This window comes from Phocoena phocoena, chromosome X, assembly GCF_963924675.1.
Source record: "Phocoena phocoena chromosome X, mPhoPho1.1, whole genome shotgun sequence".
NCBI lineage: Eukaryota > Metazoa > Chordata > Mammalia > Artiodactyla > Phocoenidae > Phocoena > Phocoena phocoena.
The window spans coordinates 36,314,534-36,317,824 of NC_089240.1; positions in this window are offsets into that span (position 1 = coordinate 36,314,534).

Below are 3,291 nucleotides of genomic sequence, written 5' to 3' on the forward strand. Positions count from 1 at the left end.
CCCGTGAGCCACAACTACTGAAGCCTGCGCGCCTAGAGCCTGTGCTCTGCAACCTACAACAAAGAATAGCCCCCGCTCACCACAACTAGAGAAAGCCCGCACGCAGCAAAGAAGACCCAATGCAGCCTAAATAAATAAATAAATTTATCAAAAAAAAATCTTTTCATCTCAGTAAATGCTGAATCCCAAATGCGGTGCGTTGGGTGGGGCTGCTTGTGTTCACTGGAACAGCCGATTTAGACTCTAGCAAAGGGCAGGTGGATCAGAGAGGAGAGCAGAGGGTTTCTTTTCTGTAACTAGAGGACTCAATGGATCAAAGGATCCCAGGCCATTAAAATCCTACCTTGACGTAGTTTGTTCGTTGATCCACAGGCTTATGGAGGATTCCCTGCATGTGGATTTTTGTGGACTTTGGGAGAGATTTCCCCTGCCAAGGCCCACTGGCTACCTTTTCCAGAACTGGCGATCACAATTTGCCCATCTCCCTTGGTAAAGAAGAACCACCTGGGTCTGCTTGTCTAAGCGGGGTTGCCCCCCTGCTCCACATACACACACTGCCTCTCTCCTTCCTGCTTCATATCAGGGCCTGGGCAGACTGGCCCTGATGAGGGGGAAGAGGGCCCCTCCCGATCTCCCCTCCGCATTTTCCTGGGCCGTGGCTTCCATGTCCCACCTTGTCCCACCCTCCAATCATGTGTACAAGTTGTCATCAAGAGAATAAGTAAAAATGAAAGTAGGTAGGCTCATGTTTTCGAACTGTCACCTTTGTTCCCTCATGTCCCCCATCTTCTAGTGTCTTCCGTTTTCCCTGGCTGTCTTGCTCTCTGCCTTACGGATGTATTAGCAGAAAACAGAGAAAAAGGAGCAGATTCTGGTGTCTGAGTTGTAAAGGCCTAGGCCCTGAGAGGAAACAAAATAACTCCAGTGGACCCTCTCTGTTTGAGGTGGTGACTGGTGAGTCCAAGCCCCCCGCCAGACCACACAACGGTTCCCTGGGCTGCGGTGGGTTGGGAGGTCATGTAGATGCCGGAAGACCTGCTCACAGCCCAACATTCGCAGAGAGCTGCCCTCAGAGGGGCCCACAGATGACAGCAAGATGCAGACGTCCAGGTACACGTCACAATCACCAAAATGTGAAAACAGCCCAAGTGCTCATAGACAGCTGAATGGATACACAAAATGCGGACTATCGACACAATGGAATATTATTTGGCCATAAAAATGAATTAAGTACTAATGAACTTTAGAAACACTGTGCTGAGTGAAAGCCAGACACAAAGACCACACGTTGTATGATTGCATCTAAGTGAAATGTCCAGAATAGGCAAATTCACAGGGACAGAGAGTAGATTATTGGTTGCCAGGGGCTGGGGGGAATAGGAAGTGACTGTTAATGGGTGTGGGTTTCCTTTTGAGATGATGAAAATGTTCTGGAACTAGAGAATGCTGATGGTTGCATAATGCTGTGAATGTTTTAAATGCTACTGAATTGTATGCTTTCAAATTTTTTGGAGGACTTTCCTGGTGGAGCAGTGGTAAAGAATCCACCTACCAAGGCAGGGGACATGGGTTCGAGCCCATGCTGATCTGATAGGGTCCACAGAGCCCCCATTTGGAGGTCAGGCCATGCAGCGGGAGAGGAGCCCATCCTGCCCTGTGGCCCCCTTAGAGGGTGATTGGCATTGGTCAGGGACCAGTGGGCTCTGCGGACCCCATCAGATCCTGCCACCCAGCCCAGGGCAGTGTCACCAACACAGGCCCTCCAGGACTGGAGCCGGAAGAGCAGCAGCCTGGGAGGCCCTGAGCCTTATTCTCTAGCTGGTGGTCCCACCCGTCACAAGCACCCTAAGATCACTTAGTGAACACCCCCTCCCCGTCCCAGACACCTCAAATCAAGGAGTGTCCCATGCACTTCAGGAGCCTGAGGTATGGCAAAGTCCCCAGGGGAGGCCTGGTAGCAGGGAGGGCCCCTCCCAGGCCACGGCAGGGGTCACGGCCCTTTGCCCATCAGTAGGGAACCAGCTAGCTCTCTGAGGCTCCTGTCCCATCGCGAGCGGCCATTCAAAACCAAGCAGGTTCTGCACAAGGCCCTGCCTGGTTTACCATTTTTCTGTGGGTGTCGACGTTTCCCATGGAGCACGATTCGTGATTGTCGCACAAAGTATCTACAGTCCTGGGAAACTGGCCAGCAGCAGCTAGACTGCCGCTGCCGTCGCCTTGGCAACCCAGCCCCCAAGTCCCTCGGCCGCCCCGGCTCCGGGACGGGGGTGTGATGCCCTCTAGAGGCCGCGTGCTGACACGGCGCGGGACCCGGACTGGGCGGGCGCTAGGGGGCCCTTCGTGCGTGGGAGGCTGGGAAGTGAGGGACCAAGGCGAACAGAGAGGGGCACGATCTGTTCAAGGTCACGGGGAAACACAGATCCAAGCCTTCCGGAATCGGCCCTTTGGTATTCCGCTGCCGCTTGTCAATTCAAAGAAACAAACAAAAACCCCTCACAGGCTCATACCTATACAGAGCTGATGAAATTTAAGCGGCAGGGCCCCTCATTTGCAGAAGACTCTTGGCAGTGGCCTCAGAAATGGATTCACCTGGTCATACGTGTTGGTACAATCTGCAGAAGTGAACTGTAAATTAGTTTAAGATCTGCATTGAATTGTAATTGGCTAAGATGGCTCTCTCCCCACCCTGATTCTGTCACACTTCCCCTCGGGTCCTGAAGCATTAGAAGCTGCCTAAGAGGAAGTTGAGTTGGGGACACGTTTCACTGTGACCTTCATGGGATCTGTTTACATAGTTATTACTGACCATCCTGGGGCAGAAATGACTTCCAGGAATAATCCCACTGCCCACCTGGCATCATGACACTGAGCTCTAGAGCAGCTGGGATGTGGGAGGAGGCGGAGGAGAAACAAGGTTTGAAATGTACAGAGCCGGAAGCTGATCTGTGGGAAATTCTTCCAATCATCAAATGCCTAAACTTATGAGCAGCTCAAAACGGAAGTTTTTCTTGTTAAGTGTATCATCAATAATGCAGTGGAAAAAAAATGCAGTGAATATAATTGCAAACTCCCTATGAAATGAAATTATTTTTCAAGTATGCCCATCTGTAACCAACAGAAATGATTCTGGCATGGAGAAGTAAATTGTAACAAAATTTTTTTCAGATTATACCGAAAGAGAGAGATGAAATCCGAAAAGAGGCAATATATGGGTTTGGGGATTAATAATATACTTAATGAGAAGAAGTAAAGTATATGAACACACTGGGAAAAAAGTTCAATGTCTTGCTG